The sequence below is a fragment of the Babylonia areolata genome, chromosome 1 (genome assembly GCF_041734735.1).
Source record: "Babylonia areolata isolate BAREFJ2019XMU chromosome 1, ASM4173473v1, whole genome shotgun sequence".
Classification (NCBI taxonomy): domain Eukaryota; kingdom Metazoa; phylum Mollusca; class Gastropoda; order Neogastropoda; family Buccinidae; genus Babylonia; species Babylonia areolata.
The window spans coordinates 40760312-40781078 of NC_134876.1; the positions used below are offsets into that span (position 1 = coordinate 40760312).

The following is a 20767-nucleotide window of genomic DNA, read 5'->3' on the forward strand; positions in this document are numbered from 1 at the left end:
TTACACACGCACACTTACACACACAAACACACACACATACGCACACTTCTCCACCCACTCCCCCACCCCTCACTCCGCCCCTCACCCACACCCAAACAGGGGCGGGGGGTGGGGGGGTGGAGGGGTGGGGCGGGACATTTTTGGCAAAGGGGATGTTACGGGATACACAGGGAAGGACATTTTCAGGGTAAGGGGGACATTTCAGAACGAGGCTAAAACCCACGAAAGGGGACAGTTTGGCCGCTAACAATGTCCGCAGGGGACATATGAACAGTGAGAAAGTCCCCGGGGGACATTTCAAGCGGTCAATTTGTCCCCCGGGGACGTTTCCAGGTGGGGTACAATCTGGGCTACTACACAGGGATATACAATGAAAGGAAGCGTATCCGAGTACAGCATCGCCACGCAGTCCTAAGCTTAAATGAATGATTATCCACAGCTACATCGTCATCATTTATATCGTCAGAGAGAGAGAGAGAGAGAGAGAGAGATGGCGATGTTGCTAAAGGTCGAAAGATCTTCTGAAGGACGTGTGAAGCGGCAGGAAGTGAATGGGTAAAAGTGATCTTAAAAATGACTTTTCACTGAAAACCGAACTTACAAACGTAGGTAGACCTTTCAGGAAAGTTGAAAACGCTCTTTCTGTTCTGTAGGAGTGAAGACATATTACATCCTCTTATCCTTCAGCTCACGCCACAACGTGAAGTTCACTCATCCGCAAAGAATCTCTGACAAACTTGGTGCAGTCAAACCGATCCAAACCAAACCCTTTCCAAATCCACCCAGACTTGAATGCTTTCCAATTGTTAGGAAACAGAAAAAAAAAACAACCGAAAGTGTGCATGACAGGCGTGCGTGTAGAACCCATTTTTTTCACATCAGTTGTTAACGTGACTAACCGACAGGCAGAAAAGCTCCGTGATTTAGACTGCATGCCTATTTTCATCGAGAGAACAAGAGCCATGTTAACAACATACATAAAAGAATGGATAATTATATTATGGATGCGAATTTCTGGTTGGATAACAAGAATCTCTTGAAAGTTTTCATGACCATTTTTTTTTTCAGAAAACTCATAATGAACACGTTTTTGACATTCCTCTATTCCAATTTTATTCGAACTGTGGAGATGCTCGTGTCAAAAGCTTTATGAAAAAATGCATTTTTTTTTACCGTACCCGCATTTTGACATCTCATCAACTTCACGAAATGGGACTGCTCAATGCAACTAAAGACAGACTGGCAGACAGACAGAGACAGACAAAGACAGAGAGACAGAGATAAAGAGAGGGGGTTGGGGGGTGTTCTGACAATGTCTCAACGATTACAGCAATAGTTTGGTTACACAGAGATAGATAGATAGAGAGATAGACAGAGAGACAGATACATACATACATGATAGATAGATAGATAGATAGATAGATAGATACATACATACATAAATACATATATCTTAAGAAATAAAGGTGGTGAGTAGAAAGAAAAAGAGAGAAGAAAGAAGCGAGCAAACAAATAAAGAAGAAAAAGAAATGGGAAAGACAGGCAAATAGAGACCGACATATACAGAAATCAAAAACAATTCAGCATCATCATCAGTGAACTGCCAAAAAAAAAAAAAAAAAAAAAAAAAAGGACATGACAACTTCACACGAATTTTTTTCGCTGTATTCTACGCCACTGCTGTTGGCCTACATCTTCCCAGGCCAAGAGAAAAAAAAAGGAAGAGAAAAGACAACAGTCAACAGTGCCGAGCAGTTAGGCGTGACCAGTGGCGTGTCCATCTCCCGCTGCGTGGACAGGGTGGACAAAACACATCACCTGGGTCACTTTGATTGCCTTCAACAAGGATGGCACCAAGCCTGATCGCCTTGATCCGTGCCTTCCCTGTGCCATGGATGGAGTGGGGAGAGGGATAATACTTGTCTTCCTCTCGCATTACCCATGACCTGCTCGCTTTTTCAGCAAGCCATGCCCCGTCGCGTAGGGAGCGGTCAACCATTATTGCTTCCGGTTTTCTCGGTTGCAATGTGAGTTTCAGTTTCAGTTTCAGTAGCTCAAGGAGGCGTCACTGCGTTCGGACAAATCCATATAAGCTACACCACATCTGCCAAGCAGATGCCTGACCAGCAGCGTAACCCAACGCGCTTAGGCTTTGAGAAAAAACAACAACAACAACAACAAACCCACCCAAAACGGGGATTTCTGGCAACGAATAATCAATCTTTTTTTTTTTCTTCAGTCACATTACCCTTTATTTCTTTTTTATATCGTCAGTCATCCATGTTGAAGGTGGGGGTTTTTTTGTTAGTTTTTTTCTTTTGTTTCTCTTTTGGTCAATCTTTTTCTTATTTTTTTTCTTACCTTCGCTCGCACAATGCACAATAGTTTAGGCCGCAGAGGAAACATAGCTTCCACATAATTATACTATGAACCAGAAAAAAGGAGATTTGTGTCTCTTTGATACATCATTATTGTCATCATCATCATAACAACAATAATGGATCAGAACGACTAAAAACAAAGATGAAAATACCGAACACACACACACACACACACACACACACACACACACACACACACACACACACACACACACACACACACACACACACACACACACACACACACACAAAATAAAACAAAAAAACTTACAGTTCCAGGATGGTGAACTTGATTGCTCTGTGAGTATTGGATACGTACGTCCGTCACTCTTCACATCTTCCTGGTTGTCTTCCCCCAAAGCTGCACAGGACACAGACAGACCACTGTTTGGTCAGAACTACTCATCTATACTGGACCACGTGCATAAACTTCCATAAATCAAATACTGACATCCCAACATGACCAAACTGTATGACAGCTGGTCACCAAGGACCCACGAAATACCAGCACCCGGAACCCATCACTACCTTTAGTTCTTGGGCTTGAAGAATTCTATAACACATTTACGCAAGATATGTGACATTCTGTGACTGCAACTGGTTCCAACAAACAAACAAATAACGTTAAGTTACTGGGGCAATTTCAACGACTATCACGGCCTTCAACGAATGAAAAATCCTTTTTTATTTTGTCAGAATATAGCAAATTGCGGCCTACATAGTTGAAACAAAATATATGTAAATGACTCGAGGAACCAGCAAGGACACGCCTCATCTTACATCAACACAAAATGGTTAAGTCGTATGTTTTTCTCTTCTACAAAAACGGAACAACTGCCCTGACCTGGAAATTTTATAAAGGTCAAATGGAAAGATCACATATATCTAATGCTGTTAATGTATATGACTAGCCATGTTCTATTCCCGTCAATGTCCCATTTCCAAGTTCACAAGAGATGAAAAATGTATCCATGAGAATTGATATCTTGAGATGTAGTCAATGTTATAAAATAGCCTCGCATCTCCCTCAAAAACAATCTCATTGCATTATTAGAGGTTTCGAATTTCAAGTCTCATTAAAACGAGAGAAACAGTCAGCATGAACAGGAGAACAACAGTCAAAATGGGAGGTAGCTTGATGACACCGAACGAAGGTCAATGTCACAATTACCAAACCAGATTCTGAAAACCCTATGTTCCAAACTTTCTAAAGCTGCCAGTGAAAAGTCAAATCAGAAATATGGGAATATAATTAAACAATGAAATAAGTTGAAGGAAGGAATGTATCAGGAGCTTATAAACACACGAGCTTACGCCTAAAAATGGTGTGCAAAGGTCTAAATGCGAGTTTAACAGCTGCATCGACCAAAGCATCATCAGGAAAACGAGCGCCGGGCAAAATGTGTTTAAGAAATTTTACTTGGATGGCGAGGAATGCTATCCTTCGCTGTGTGACCCAATTTTTAAACTGAACTATGGAGTAATGGAAGAGCGCAAGTCCAGAAATAACACAAATTCCGTCACTGATGTTTGTGTGTGATGAGCTTATATTATCATACTTCTGCCCCTAACAAATGATAACAAAAAAACCCCACTCACTTGTGGACTGTGGATGATGATAGGCTTCATCTCAGCAGGTAAGTCGCTCTTGTCCCACTTCCTGAATGAAAAAGAAAGAAGCATATCCATATGTAAAAGTAAAACGAGCCCCAAAGCAAACTTCCACAATTATGCACCCCAAAAACGCGAGAAAGAGAGAGAGAGAGAGAGAGAGAGAGAGAGCGTGTATGTGTGTGTGTGTGTGTGTGTGTGTGTGTGTGTGTGTGTGTGTGTGAGAGAGAGAGAGAGAGAGAGAGAGAGAGAGAGTGAGGCAGAAACAGATGCAGAAAAATGGGTCAGAATTCAAAGCTACACGTCCAAATACCAGTCTGACCACAGAGAGAGAGAAGGGTAAAACGGAAGAAAGATAGAGGCCTCTTCTAAGAAATAAGGCTAAATATCAAAAGAAGAGACTCTAGTCTTCTTCAAAATCGAATGCATCCTTCTTGTTATTATTGCGCACGCTCACGCCCATGTCCTGTCTTGTGTGTCCATGAATGTGCCCATGCATGCGAAGGTGTTTGAGCGCGTACATGACAGAAACCCCCAAAACTACGATTTCGATACTGACCACACTGTAAATACAAATACAAGTGACAACCTTCAGTTAAGATGCCATGCAGTAATTACATATAATCATAGTGACAAAGCAAAGTAAGGGCATTTGCTTCTCCTGTCAACATAAGCGTCAAAACAGCTTAAATAATACTGTAATGCCACTAAACCCCGTCCGAAAATCTCATCACTACATGTGTAAGGTCGAAATGAGCAGACAGCTCTTCGGTTCACGAGAGAGAGAGTGTGTACATTGCTCGCATGCATGCTCGTAAGGATGCCTGTTAATATTTGAGTGTTCGCGCACATGTGTGTGCGCGCGCGCGAGTAAGAATGTTTGTGTGAGTGCGTGCGTACATGAGTGTGAGTGTGTGTGTGTGTGTGTGTGTGTGTGTGCGCGCGCGCGCTAGTGCATGCATATGCATGTTTCGTCAACATTTTCCATGCCTCGACTCTGGAATCATTTTGCGGACAACGATTATGTCACACTCCACATGAAATCGTCTGTTGCAAGCCGCCGCCAGGTCACTCACTGGATGAGACCCCGCACTGCCGCCCAGACAGTGAACAGAGCCTGTGTGCCCTGTATCCAGCTGCACATGTAGCCTTCCTGCCATGCCCTTCACAATAGTTGAGGACAGTGAACGCTCACTCACGGCGTCGAGCCGAATGGGCTCCTTTCAGTAACAGCTGCAGGTCTTCAATTATATTTGTGGACGTCAACTCTCACGTTCACTCGTACGTACACGCGGTCTTTTATGTGCATAACCGTTTATACCCCGCCATGAAAGCAGCCATACTCTGTTTTCGGGGGGGTGCATGCTTGGTGTGTTTTTGTTTCCGTAACCCACCGAACGTTGACATGGATTTCCAGATCTTTAACGTGCGTATTTGATCTGATCTTCTGTATGTTTATATATACACCAAGGGGGATCTGCACACCTGTTGCCCCGGTGGGGAAAATCTCCACCTCTGACACACCTGGCGTCGTCAGTGACCTGAATTCGAACCCAGGACCTTCAGACTGAAAGTACAACCATTTAACAACTCGGCTGTTGCGCTCAGTCGTCAACAGCTCCCGTGATTACGGCTGTACCGGAGACGCTGACATTAACCTTGTCAAGCACTCATCCAACAGAATGCGCCTTGATGTCTGTCAGTGATGAGGCTCGTGACAAGGTCACCAAGTGCTCAAACCTCACAGGCATAATGCACCGCCGTGTCGACACCTGACAGTGAGATATGCAGTCATGATATTGGTTCGAGACCATCAAAGACATGCACTTCCGCAAACTTGAAAACTTGGCCAGGTCATATCAAAATGGCTCACTAATAAGCAACAGACCAGTGACTCGCCTAACCCTTGATTCATCCAGTAATATTGGGAACTGACAAAGATTCGATTTTCCAACCTCGTGAGACTGTGAGAAAAAAGCTAGGGGGGAGGGGGAGGGCTGCAGCAACCAAGCATGCTGGGAGTTATTCATCATTTCGCATTGTGCCGCTTTGCACTGCATGCACTCACCATACAGCCACAATGAATATTCTCAACAGATATTAGTCACTACCCCTACACCACACCCACCACACCCTCCTGGCAGGAAAGGGGAGGTGCCTGTTGCAGCTCATTTTCTACAGAAGTCAGGACCGATGCCTTTGTTTAAGCGCTGTGCAAATGCACACTCCACGTGCACACGAGCAGTCTAGTTTCCATGTTTCCATGTCTTCCGAAGGACTTGTACTCGGCCCTCGCTCAGATCAGGTGAACGGGAAGACAGAGAAGGGGGATTAACGTACCAAGGGAGGAAACCCTCATCATACCCTTGTGCTAGGAATCAAACCAGTGACCTTTCGTTCCAAAGAGGATCTCTATGATTTAGGCCAACACAACGACTGCATCTGCTGCCTGCATTACATAATCTTCAGACATGGTCATGATTTCAGTCATGTGAAACCCGAAACCTTTACTTTTAAGCAAGGAATTAGACTTGTTAACACTTAAAACTGAATCACACACCACGAGAAAACCCGGGCCGTACAACAGTCGGTGGAATACCCACTACCTTGTCATGGCGGCCAACATCAGATAAGCATGTCCGTGGTGAAGATTTCGCAAAGTTTACCCCCTAGAAGCCTCAGTGCAAGCCTACATGAAAAACATATAAAAAAAATACAGCGTGCAAGATTTTCCAGTGAATGAAAACGGAACACGAACGAGATCAACGCAGGACCAATGCTTGTGGTCAAGGGGAGCCAACTGATGTAAATAGCACTTTCTTCAGTTCACCATGGGTTGATCAAACTGAAAAAGTGGCTAAATCACCCAGGAATAATGAGTAATGTTTGTGAACAAAGAGAAATAAATAATAATAATGAATCAATTAATCAATAAAATAACAATAATAATCATGATGTTATGTTTCATGAGGAGAAAGTGATTTTTACTGAACTTGAAGTGACTCGGTCTCGAAGTGAGAGCGGCGTTTGTCTCACTGACAGGGTCGATGAGTTTAGAAGCTGGAGATGGCCGGGGTATCACGGTCAGTCAGTAATGAACCCTGTTCGGCTCCAAGCAAAATGCAATTTTGATTAAAGAGTAAACCGCTCGATGAGGATCGGGACACATTGATGTGTTTGTCGCCTGCCGTTCCCCAGCAACCGCCCTTCCAACCGGAGCCTGAGTGACGACCAGGTATCACCAGCTGATTGGTCGTTGGCGAGCTGGGCGGGGCCAGCCTTGCACTATTTTGCGTTCACGGTTCCTCAGTTTCTATCAAATTACGTTCTAGTTCTTTGTTTTTACACACAGAAATTACGTTTCTATACAACAACTGCCATATTTTGTTCTGAATGTCAACATTTGACGTAGCAAAGAGTGAAACGACAGCAATGTGGGCAAGTCTCACACAGGCAGTGGACAGGTACGGGGTGTGGCTTGTTGGCTGGAGCGGTCCATTGGAACCTTGGGTCCCTGTCCGCAGGAACAAGGCCAGTGAATTGACAAACAAAAACTCGGATGAGTTATTAGCTGTTGACCAGTTCCAAAGGAACAAAATTTTGTCGGCATTCTTCTCTCTATTTTCATCCTTCTGCAAGCATTAGAAGTGGCTCGGCTGATGAAATAATCTTGAACGTGTTTCCAACCTTTTATTTATTTAAATGTCTATTTATTCCTTTCTTGAATTATTGATTAATTTGTACAAGAAATGCATCCACTGACATTTTCACTTTTTTTTGTTTTTTGTTTTTGGTACATGTAAGGTCTGTCTCAGTTTTAATGTCAAATTGAAAAATAAACAATCATTAATAGATGACCAGAAAAAATAAACAAAAATGAACAGATACGAAAATAATTAATGGCACGCGAGTGATTCCATATGAACAAGTGCCGATGTAAAGTATTCAAATGAAGTAGACGAATAAAGGGAATGTCACAATAAAAAAAATACCAAAACAATTGCAAACGTAATACTCTCGTAAAAAAAACAACAAAAAAAAACAACAACTGCAAAGTTAACTTTATATGCTACTGGTTTTAAAGTTTGCTGTAATTGGCTTTATTATTATTCTTTTTAAGAAATCAAGTAAATAATGCGGTCCTTTTCAAATTCGCGTTTTGGAAAATGTTCTGTGCCCGGCCAACTCACGCCATTTACTTTGAGCATACTAGTGTCTTCAATATGAATGAAGACTGAATATATGGACGAAGAAACTTATTTCAGATGCTGGGCTAAATCATCAGGCATTTTTCTCTTCTTGACACTGGCCAAAGTAACTTGCAGACTAGGTTAAGCAACACTTTTCATGATGACATGGTGATGATGATGATGATATGGATACGTATGTAACGCCTATCCTCGGTCTGAGACCAAGCTCTAAGCGTTTTATCAACCGGAATAAAAATCAATCGTGTTGTGATTTATGAGTCGAAACAACTCTTGATTAGTTCGTTCATTTCATAGTATTAAAGGGTTCTTTTTTTTTCGCCCTCTAACCTGTGCAACTTTCTTTCTTTTCTTTATATGTTTCAACATTCCCAGAGTTATGTACGATGAATTCGGTTTAAGTTCCGTTTATACGTGTTCGGGGTGGGGGTCGGAATGGATGGGGACGGAGTAATAAGGCGGGGAGAAGAGGGTGACGGGTGCATGAAGTTTCGAACAAGTTAGTGTGTCACTAATGACAACTGTTTACATCACTATATATATACATTTTATGCATTTTGTTTTTCGTTTGTATACGTTCTCTCTAATTCTGGATACATACAGAAAAAGATTCACAACCCAGAATAAAAAGTTGAACTTGTTTATTTTCATGCTTTTACCCTGTTTTTGTCAGTCCGATAAAACGAGTCACGAATACGGATGATTTACAGATACGAAAACTTTACTGCCAGCGAAATACTGAAAATTATCTATGGCCTCCCCCGAACAATGAATACGGGAGACATTACATGAAAAAATAGATGGGTAAGAAAGCATCATTTTCCAAATAACAGAAATAGTTCACCCATCACGTTTCACACACATTAATTGGCTTCACACCGACTCTTTTCTGACGTTGTCATCAATCAGAATTACTAAGTAAAGAATTATGCTATCGTCATAGAAGAAGAAGTAAAATATAATGATTTAACGTAATTCGTATTAATTGTGCTATCCTTCACGTTCACCCCCCCCCCTTCCCCCGACCCTCAAATCCCAACCTTAACGCACCACACCCCCAGCCCCCTGTCCCTGACCCGGGTCACCGAGTTCTATTGAAGTTTGTCCACCCTACCTACACCCCCTCCCCCCAACCCCTCCCGCCCCCCTCTCCCCATCAATCTAACTATACGTTGTAACAAGTCTAATAAAACTGTCATAATTTACACAGTAACCCAGACGATGTTTACTGACATTTCACGTTTATCACATTTGTGGCAGATAAGATTTATGAAAGCTGGTATCAGTTTCTATTCAGTTGCTACTGGATGTCAGAATTTTAAGTCGAATTGAAAATCAATGAATGTATTTTTGGTCCTTAAGCAAACATCAAAATTCTGTAGACTAAAAATAATAATTTTCGAGCCAAAGTGGTAAGAAAAAAGGATGAAACGGGCAGTTAAAAAACAACAACAACAAAAAACCCCACCTTATGAAGAAGGAGGAATTTAAAACGGATGGGGAAAATGTGCAAATCATCACAATGTCCTTTTTGATACTGATCAAAACACAGCTGAACTATGGACAAAGACTTTGAAATTAAATGAGGAAAAATGTATTTGCGTGTGTGCCATAAAACACTGAAGGTTCTCTCACACAAGCCTGAATGAACAGCCACACTCTTGTCTACAAAAGGAATGGTCAACGCCCGTACTCTCATTGGCTGACCGTGGCTCCACCTCCCTCTTCCTGCGCTTGGAACTATTTTCTGTACACAGTCAGATATCAGCTGGAGCGACGAAAAGTAGTAAATATATCAACACGGCTTACACGTTCCTGTCAACTCAAATAGGTCTATGGCAAACCACACAAACATAAAAAAGGATAGATAAAAAAAATTTTAAAAAATCAAAAACGGAGGCGTACAGGTCTTTCACCAAATGACTTGGCAATGAACGACTGACAGGTAAGTCAGGATGTAAGTATCTGCGTTGTGTCAAATTCTTGATGGCCAAACTGTTTTAACTTCCGTTTATCTCTTCTTTTTTTGTTGTTGTTAAGTTCAAATAAGGTCAGGAGCATTATGGATTGAACACTAAACTTTAGACAACGTAGGCTAAGAACGGCAGGAACTTTATTTCTTCTTTTAATTAATAAGCTCTAATCAGACGAACTCACATTTGCTCGAGTCAAGCTGTGTGCCTCTGTTCAAAGGCGCGAAAAAGGTATTTGTTTATAACTGTTTATCCCTATAGAGTTAATCAATGAAGTACAGTATAAAAAAAACGAAGCTGTCGAGTTTCACTTATGGCATTTTAGAAAAGAAAATAAACAATCCACAAAAGCATGAGCTGTCCAGGAAGAGGGAATAAACTGCAGGAGTTTATATATAACTTTTAATTGAAAGACAGTGTACAACTTCTTTACTTATTTTCTCTGTTTACCTATTTACTGATCTTTTGACATTGCTTGATTCAGTTTCAAATCTCATTTATTGAAATTGATCGATTCAGTTTCAAGTCTGATTTACTGAAATTGCTCGATTCAGTTTCAAATCTGATTTACTGACATTGCTCGATTCAGTTTCTGTGCTTGAAGCACAGGCTTCCTCGGGGTTTTGTTTTTCCCCCGCTATTCGATTGTTTTGTTTTTGTTTTTCAGTCTGTTTTTCACAATAAAACATGGTCTCCCAGAACTTCGTAATGAACCAACAGTGAGTTTTTTTGTTGTTTTTCTATTTATTGATCAATACTAACATGCAACGGGTTGTCAATAACTGGGAGAATGGATGAATTGTCACACACGTGTGTCTATGCACGATGACAAGACGACGGGTCGTCATGATGATGATGATAACCATCCCTGCATCTCGTTCCAGTGCGCATAAATCAGTCCTGGGTTTTCATCAGCTTCCCCCCTGCAGGTTCAAAGCAACCCAAGTCGAAAGAAGCCGCATTGTTTTTTCGTTTTGCCCAGTTCTTCAAAAGAATCAACACAATTCTCACTTTTTCTCTGCGTACGTGCGTGTGAGCGTGCGTGCGCGTGCGCGCGCGCGTGTGTGTGTACTCCGTGACTGTGTGTGTGGGTGCAAAAGAAAAATGTCAGGGGAATCCAGGCTGTAATGCATCATCAGGTGTCATACTTAATATCCTGGAAGCAGACTGTGATATGCGTCATGTCAGCATTCAGACTTCTGGGAATAGTTGTTTATGACCCTCCTGTCAGCTTAACCTGGCAGGGCTATGTGCCTATTAAAAGCAAGCATCAGCCTATAATGTTTTTACAAAGTTTGAAATCACACACACGAACTGTTCTTCTCAATAAAACTGTTGATCCTGTGTACAATTGTTACTTACTCATTTACGTAATGTGTCGAACCAGTAGAAAGAATTCCCATGAATCACAAGACGGACAAAGCAGTTGTCCATTATAAAACCTTTCGCTATAAAGTGTAAAATGTATTCTCCAAGAGGAAATTATCGGCGTCAAGTCTCCGTGGTTTTCATTTCCAGTCATTCGGGAACACTGTTCCTATATTGTTTTAAAACAAATAGAATCTTTAAAAAACAACAACAAAAAACAACAGCATTTGACTCTCAGTAACCCTTTCTTTCTTGTCGCTGTTATCGATGGTGATTTGTAAAGTCAGGAAAACTGCAGTATTTGGCTTACACTTCAACTTTGATTTTCCACCAGTGCATATTCACAGACGTGAAGTATATCAAACCATCTTACCTGGATTTGGAATTACTACCTCCAGCCAGACAAAACCAAATCGGACAGTCTAACATCTACATAAGTGAATAATTTCTTAGTATGTGATATTCGATATCAAAAGACCACATGGAAAGCGATATAAACTATAATATCATCATTCAATACATTTGGCTTGACTGTAAACAAAAAGAATACTTTTACCTATTACACATCTTAACATAATTATTTTGTGGTTTTTTTTTTAATTTTTTTCTCAGACAATGCGATTACTTTAACGATTTCAAGTAAAGCTTAATATGAATCCCCTTGTCTTACTCCTCTTCGAACAATAAACTATCAAGAAAAACCACCACTCATTTTACAAAAAAAAAAAAAAAGAAGAGAAATTAACTGCCTGAATGTATACCAAGATGATCCATTCCCTACTATCAGGACAAAATCCGACCCACTAAAAAGCCTTTGGAAAACAATGTCTGGAAATAGAATTAAATGCTAACTGAAAGGCAACGTTGATGATATAAGAAAGACTCCCTTATAATACAAAACATTTTTTGTAGATGCCTCCATGCATCTGTATTGTTGCTTGTTAAAGTTTCCTTCTGAATCTGATTACAGTATATGCAGGACAACAACATCAACAACAATAATAATAATAACATAGTGTAGTAAGAGAAAGGAGCTATTTCATGATTTTCTGGTTATCTAGCAGCGTTAAAAGCTATATAAGCTCATAAGCAGTTTTACCCCTTTTCATATTTCAACGAATATGATTATTTCCAGTTTTTGTTTCTGGTGACTGATATGCCCACAATTATCTACTCAATTTGGAATGTGTTACACTCTCGACTGCATTCAGTCTATGAGATTCCAGATGCCATACACTCAGTATGAGCGTGCGCGGGCATGTGTGTGTGTGTGTGTGTGTGTGTGTGTGTGTCTGTGTCTGTGTCTGTGTGTGTACGCGCGCGTGTGAATAACATTTGCTGTTCTATCAGCCTACACCCAGAAAACAGCAACACGAAATATCAGTAACTTTCGAAAAGAATAAATGGCAACGATCCTTAGTACAACAATGCCTAGTGCAAACACAACAGCAGACCTACAATACGTGTGAACCACAAAAACTAAATCGTATCACATCACATCACATACAAAAAAACGACAGTTCCTAAAACCCTGCCTCGCTAGAATTAACGAATCCTAACCCTAACAAAGATATTAAATGAAATAGAAATAAAAATAGAATTGGATCTATTTTGGAGTAGTGGATTTGAAAGAAATCGACAAACGTTTTGCAAACAGCACAAAGGATTTCTTTGCGCCTTCAGATTCTAGGCGGATTCTAAGATAAAGTTGCCGGGGTCACGGACCAGACAGCGCTGTTCCCCAAGAACGCCCCCTGTCACGCACGGCCAATCAACAGCTACACTTTAGGAATGCATATGCGGAGCGTTTAAGTATCAACTCCTGACTGTGCCAATGAAATATTTGTATTTATATATATTTTAAACCACCACAGTATCAGTCTTGCTGATGATCCTTGGCAGAAGCAGAGTGTATACTAGAATTCTTTTACATAAGTCATAAAATGTTCCTTAAAAAACGCGATTCAAAACGATTTCAGTTCTAAATGAATTCCGTTCAGAGTATATCTCGTGATTTCTTCAACAGAATAACCAGCTTGAAAATTCACTCCATGTAACATGCACAGGAAAATGCTTCTCTTTCATCCGAGCCTTCAGAGGTCCCGAGACTAATCAAGACAGTGATGAATCATCCTGTGCTGCAGATCCACCAATCACGGATCTGTTGGGACGGCGGACAACACAATCAGGAATATACATGTTCTACAAAATATATACTAATCAGGCCTCACTGTGTTTGAACAACTTTCTGTACTTCAGTGCAACCGCGGGGGGGAAGTGCATCCCATTTTACAGTTTTAGCCCAATGCATTTCAGCTAAGTCTTCGTTAGATCTCAACCTATGATTCATTGGTCTTGGAAATACACAAAACAACCAAAGAAATTCAAAAACAACTGCCATGCTGATAAATTTGTTACGAATAGTCGGCGAACTTTTCATTCAGTGCAGTTTACTGGCTTTGTCTTGCATTCAGAGACAATGGTAGAACACTTCCGGTTTCCTTTCCCTAATACTACGATATTCTTCATCCAGAGTAAATCATGTTAACTGCAAGAAGACGTTACAAATTTAAGTCAAACTATGCGGATTTCATGAATATGCGAAACACGCAGGCTTAGCGTGAGTTTGTAGGATGGTTCAACACTGTGTTAATTTCAGGTGAACAACAATGATGATGACTTCACTACCACTTTTGTTTACTCTCAAAATGATAATCAATCTTGCTCAGAATCTGAACAAACTTTTCTGTACTAAATGTACCCATTCCAGCCCAAAATCCAGCCGGTTTGTGACCGACAGGGGGAAAATGTCTGGCTTATTAAAGGGAGACAACTTTTTTTAAAGGAATTTTCGGTTCTCAAGTTTGATTGTCTCTCTTAGATCATCATCAAAAGACATTTTAAGCTCCCGATTTCTCGGTTGTTTTGGCAAAGTTCATAAATATGTAAAGAAAAGAAAAGTTCGGGGTTTTATTTCTTACTAACCAGTCTCAACCAAGTAGTACCCCGTCCTTGAGGAAACTGCTGTGTCTGTGATGTGTTGTTCAGATAGACGGCTAGCCGCATAAAGTCAGTGAAGAAAATGCACAATTATGAAATTTGTACAACAGTTCTGAACTAGATTTAAACTACAAACATGCTTTACAGATAAAAAAAAATGTGCAGCAATAATACGCGCAACTGGCCGAACTAAAGGAAAATGCGCGTGTTCCGATACGCACAAATCCACGCTTTGGACAGTCTGACGGATGTGCTTGTCAGACAGTGGTTCAAATACTCAAGGGTTACTCCCTTCACGCAACTTGACCGCACATAAACATTTCCAAATGCCAGTTTCTGTCTATAGGACAGTATATGGCAGGCTTTGAATCGGCTTTTTTGCTGAATGTTGACTATGCCGACCACTGACATTGTTGTTGAAAAGTCCATCGTGTCTTGAAAAACATTAATTCAATTCCTTTGAGGTCGATGTTTAGGACTGACAAACTCAAGTTGATATTCTTGCGTATCATCAATATCACCACCAGATAAAATCTAAAGTCAGTTTGCTGGGGTAAAAGCGCAAACAATCTACTAGAACGGTAAACTAGCCTATTAAATTCTCTGATAATAATAATGGCGAAAATTATAAAATGACAAATAACGTGATATATGACACATTCTTCCTGTTTAACCTTTGCGACTTTGGTTGGACCGAAGTGAACAATATTTCGTCTGAATTTAATAACACAGAAGGCAGAAGGAAAGGGAGAAACAGACAAACCGGAGAGAGGCGGGGCAAAGGATATTTTCATTTTCGTAAACAAGTTGAAGACTATAAATGCACGAAGACATCCCAAGTTACAATCTGGAAATGCACCTTGCAGTTGGCCGAGCTGTAAATAACACACACTCTTTTCTCTCTCTGAATGTGCTTGGAATCACGCGAATTTTTCTTCGTCTTTTTTTCTCTCCACAAAAATCGGGGGTGGGGTTGGGCACCATCCCAGTGACAAGCACTCCCGTCACACCTGCATAACTATTCATTTCTTTCCATTCCACGGCATCTGCCAATCTCTGGTCATGAATTTGTATGACCAGATTTCCTTCCATGACAGTTTCTGATATTTACTATCCTCAATCAAATGCATGCTGGCTTGTCTTTTACCTTCTTTCATCTCAATATTCAATTTTCAACAAACAAACAAAAGATAGAGAAAAAACACAGAAAGACAATTTTCATGTAATTCATTCTCAGGCTGAATTTATCCTGACTGATTTAATCTGTCGAGAACTGTGGGTGTTTATGAGGCTAAAAATATAGACAATCGAAATTTGTACATGAATGTCACGCACAAAATTAGAGGTTTTATCGTTTGGAAAAAAAAAAGAAGGAAAAAACAACAACAACAAAAACAAAAAACAAAAAAACGCACTGACGCACACGCGCGTATGCTTTTCTGTAAAAATACAAACCGACGATTAATTTTGCATCCTTTTCTTCTATGAAATCAAATGAAAACTAAATCACGCAAAAAAAAGCACAGAAAGTTCTGTTCAGCATTCATATACCCGCCAGTTTTAATTGAATGTATTCCCCAGTTCAGCAGAATAGCTTCCTTACTTCTTACATATACACGAACAACAGAAAGAGTGGCTTTTATTTTCTTTTTCATATCGCAAGCTCTTTTCTCCACTTTACTTTTACAACTTTCCTAGCGTTTCAGTCACCGTGTTCCCCATATTGTGGAGATGTTATCGACGGAATGGTCAGGTTCTGCGGAGTGATACGCCCCACATACAGCAATGTGACAACCGACTGGACGAGGCGCGCAGATAGCGCTCTCATTGGTTGACACGAGGACCGCCCATTCCAGCCCTACAAGGGACTACTTTCAATGAATGAACACACACGTATCTGTGGACCTGCATGCTGCATGTTCACTTCCAGTTCCTTACTGTTAAGAATATAATGTCTCTGAATATATCTGCAACCTTTTTAGTAGTTGCAGCAGATAACAACGCTACGATTATTACTTCTCCGATAAGCAGGCACGGTATCCTATCCGGGCGAAGTAAAATCCGTTCATTGTATTGATTACACAAAATTCATATCGTCCTCTGTGTGTGTGTGTGTGTGTGTGTGTGTGTGTGTGTGTGTGTGTGTGTGTGTGTGTGTTAATAGAGGATAGTGACAATCGGAATCAGTTCAATCTGTCAGTCATCCAGTACAGTTCATCTGAATGTGGAACGCAGGTCATCAAAGAATATGGGGACGGTTAAGCTTTAAACTGACACGCATCTTCTGCAGCTGACGTTTCGGAGTTTCATATATAAAAGAAATTGTTATATTTACATAACAAAGTTCATAAAAGTGCATCGATCAAATAGTGCAACGTTACTGAGCCTAGTAGTCTGTAGAAATAAACGTTGTCGCCTACACATACCAACTGTGTTTTGGAAGCGGTCAGTCATTCGCTCACACACACACACACACACACACACACACACACACACACACACACACACACACACAAAGATGGAGTTTGGAAGAGAAAAAAAAAGCAAATGGAGTTTGCCATATCCACCAAAAAGATCGAATAAGAAACAAAATCGATACAATATCGAGGGAAAAGCAGCAACAGACCTTTCTTAATACTTCTGACATAGAATGTTTTCCGTGCGACCAAGGACATAATGCTATATATCTCTGTCATAGCATATGTGTTTAGAAATCATTTAAATGAATTACACAAATGTGAAGGATCAAATGCATCTGCGACAGACATATTCTTAAAAAAAAATTACCTCGACAATTTCACATTCATATAAATATGAGACACTTAAAAACGTATGAAAATATAGCCAGCTACGTTGCACACTATTCTTCGGAAGACGTAAAAATAGTTATAGATCTGTACAGTATTCGGTTGCTGCACGAATTCTGTAGATGTTGGCAACATCGTGAAACTGCCCTGCTACCACACTGACCACGCCGTGATCATCATTGTTACAGTGCTTTGGACAACTGCCATTTCTCAAACTTCATGACTAGTCTTTATTAAGCATGCTGGTGTCACGAAGCACATTCTTCATTTCGCAAAACACGTACATCTGTCTTTCTACTGGGTTATTTCAACAGTTGTTAGCCGCATGCCTCAGAAACGTATTACTGGACCGGCACAGGTATTCTGTAATGACTGCCAATGAAACCGCACTCGTGTAAATTCTTTGAATTATATTCATTTTGACTGTCGTATGATGGAACTCAGTTTTGTCAACAACTCTTTTTTTTTCAATATGTGATGATGGCGAATACTGTGGTCCGTTATCTCGTGAGGACGAAATGTCGAAGATGGGCAGGACTGGGTGAAGAACTGGAAAGATGTGTTTCCAGGGAGATAATTTCTATTCAATAAGCCGGAAACGCAAAGATAAATTGTCTCTCTTCCATGGCATTTTGCAAGTTTTAATTCCCACTCGCTCTATCCCAGTTGTGTGTGTGTGTGTGTGTGTGTGTGTGTGTGTGTGTGTGTGTGTGTGTGTGTAAAACCACAATATCAAATGATGCCTGTCTTGGACATCTTCAGACATTCGATACCAGAATTGTAGAAAACACAATCGTAGTTAACAGTAAATAGAAAGGAACGAGAAAAAAGTTTTCAGTTTGAAAAGAGCAATATTTAACAATATAAAGAATACTTAATTAATTTTTAATTCACCAGAACAGGTTTACGAATTACAGATTCTGGATGTTCTTCCAGGCTGTGCTTCATTATCAGTCCCCAGCAGTTCATAAATCATTGCTTGACCTCTTCACAGCTGCTGACGAGAATGCTTGTCGGTTACGAGTAGTCATCCCACAGAACTTGTAGGTCTGTTTGTTTGTCACCGTTCTGTATTTAGACTTCTTCCTTCTGTCGTTGTATTGATCATGTTCAACAAAATTAATTTAACCCATTCAGAGTACACAAGAAATAGTAAACACACTCCAAATGCATGTCACACTGATCCCATTTCACCAAGGTTCAGAAGTCAACGGGTTAACGACTGATTCCAATGCCAATGGGGTTGTTGATATACGAACTATGGTTCAGGTTGAAATGTATCTACTTGTGCAGAAACGTTTTGATAAAAGACCTACCCTTAGAAATCCTTTGGATGGGAACATTACTGGGATCTGTTATCATTCCACTGCTAAGACAAGAAGTTTGTGAGTTATTTATGTTGTCCTCATTTCTTGGAGAATCATGATGGCTGAAGGGTAGCGCTGTCAGCATAGGTTTGAATATCGTATGTTTTGTCTTCAAAGAGTAACAGTCGTTGTCTCTTGTTGATTAATATCAATTTAACGTCAAGCAAATTAATGATTTCGGAAAAGAATTTGACTAAACACTGCCAATGAAAATTTAAAAAAAACACATTTGCAAGAGATAACCAAATTCATTCGAAAACAGGGAACATTTGACGGGTGAAACATTAACAAAGCGAGAACACACGCATTATGATTATTACAGTAAACTGTTCCAATTAAAACAGAATTACTCACTCGATTTTTTAACTAGAAAAAATAAGTTTGCAAACTATTTCCATCGATTTTCTATAATTCAATTCCACTTTCCTTTCTTAAAATAATATTCTGATTGTTTTTATTCACAGAAACATCATATTTTAAATGAAGACAAATGACTGCAGACACCGTCAAAAACAAAGTATTCACCAAAGAGACAGACAGACAGAGAGATAAAGCAAACCGTAACAGTCACACCCACGCGCGCGCGCGCGCGTGCGCGCGCACACACACACACACACACACACACGCGGGAAGCGAGATCTCTCTCTCTCTCTCTCTCTCTCTCTCACACACACACACACACACACATACACACGCGCGCGCGCATGCTCATGGAAAAACCCTTGTCAATAAGTATGTGCAAATCAAGCTGGAATGTATGTTACTGACACCCTCACTTATCACAGAAGGTGAAACCTCCATGATTGTCAGTGATTGAGCTCAACAACGCAATCAAGAGTTATGTGTTTTATCATGGCTCTGATCGCAGATGGGGAACAATTGCTTTATCTGAAATGTCGCTGCTGTCTGTATACCGTATACATGTATCGGCATCATTTTTCATTCATATAATTCCCTTTCACCCCCCTTCCCCCCAAAGAAAATAAAATAAAATAAAAATAAAATAAAAAACAAAAACAAAAAAAAACATAACAAAAAACCCCAGAATAAACGAAAAGAAAATACCGAAAAAAAACAAGAACCAATACCCCCAAACCGAAAAAAAAAATCAGAAGCCAAATCAAATACTGAGGGGGAGAAATCAAACAAACCAGAAAATGAAGACAAGTTTGACAAATGCCCCATCATTATCAAATTATACATGTTTATAAATGTTCGGCAAGATTTTTAACCTGTACATAATTATGCCAGCCCCCCCCCCCCCCCCCCCCCCCCCCCAACCCCCGCCGCACCCCCCACTACCCCCCTCCCCGGCCTTTTCCTACCCCCCACCCTCCACCCTCTTTTTTTCTCTATCCCTCTGTCTCCTCTCCCCGCCTGAGTGTCGGAGGTAAGGGTTATGTTATATGAACAGGGGTTTGCATTTTTCCTTAGAAAAAAAAAGACACCCTACTCTGTTTTAGACTTTATGCTCTTTACATGAATAAAGGAAGCAATCACAAAACAGTCTGTCATATATACCATTGAAAATGTGTACCTCATACTGCAGTAAATCACATGATACACACACACGCACACACACACATATATAACCTTCTTATGTACGCTAATCGATCAGTGCATGAAAGTGCAGAATGAATATAACACGGACTTGTTTTTTTAATCCACAACCTAAAAGATAACACAGCTTGCAGGCGATTCCATTGTTATCACCACAGCCGGCTATTGATATCTCTTAACAAAATCTGTCGCCCCTTGTACATTATCGGCATATGACAAACTTTTGTTAGGACATCCCGCTTTTCTGAATCTCTCTCTCTCTCTCTCTCTCTGTCTGTCTGTCTGTCGTTCTATTTTCTTCTCCTCTCATTTTTGCTTCTCTTTATCTCTTTGTTTTCTCTTGTCTGAAATCCAAAGTGACTGTGATCAAAATACGCCAAAATGTTAGGACTGCTTAACGTATCTGTATGGCTTCCAGGAACAATGAACACCAGGACTTTCCCCTCCTTTCAATTACCAATTAATTGCATGAACCAGCTGTTCAGCGTGACG

The 20767-nt window shown here is 40.4% G+C and overlaps 1 long non-coding RNA gene across 1 annotated transcript in view; it reads right to left on the minus strand.

The window, feature by feature from the left end:
• LOC143292048 (uncharacterized) overlaps nucleotides 1-20767 on the minus strand; it is a 69823-nt gene that overhangs the window by 42373 nt on the left and 6683 nt on the right. The window contains exons 2-3 of the long non-coding RNA XR_013056613.1: nucleotides 3981-4041; nucleotides 2653-2742 (exon numbers count right to left, since the gene is read on the minus strand). This is a non-coding gene — a long non-coding RNA (uncharacterized LOC143292048). The remainder of the gene's footprint in view (nucleotides 1-2652; nucleotides 2743-3980; nucleotides 4042-20767) is intronic.